Here is a 491-nt window from a genome sequence, read left to right as displayed (position 1 = left end):
GGCCAACCTCAACTACATAGCGAGACTCTTGTCTCAAAACAGTTTTTTTAAACAATAACTTAACTATCAAAATTTTAACAGGGAAATAGAGAAAAATAACATCATTAAGAATCTATATCCCAATTTCCGAGAAAATTAAACTCAACAACCCTTTCTCAAAAAGTAAACAAACCATTTGTTGAAAAAAGCCCTAGTGATAAAGAAATAACCAAACTCAAGCCTATGCTGTTAAGCCCACATAGAAGATTACAGTTCACCTCTAACAGGATATTCACATATTGGCGTGAGAAAAGTACAATTATCCTAAAATAACTATACCTTAAAAATTACTTCAGATTAGAAGGTAGAGGGAAATCTGTATCAAATTTGAATTTAGTATTTACTTTATAACTATTCTAAGGACCTACTTGCTTCATCTAAAACCATTTCAGAAACTAAGTGGGCTTAGCAATAAAGCACCTGCCTAGTATGCGTGATGTTATGGTTCAAGT

The sequence above is a fragment of the Fukomys damarensis genome, unplaced genomic scaffold, assembly GCF_012274545.1.
Source record: "Fukomys damarensis isolate Sample0158 unplaced genomic scaffold, DMR_v1.0_HiC HiC_scaffold_23, whole genome shotgun sequence".
Taxonomy (NCBI): Eukaryota; Metazoa; Chordata; class Mammalia; order Rodentia; family Bathyergidae; genus Fukomys; species Fukomys damarensis.
This window is presented reverse-complemented; position numbering follows the sequence as displayed.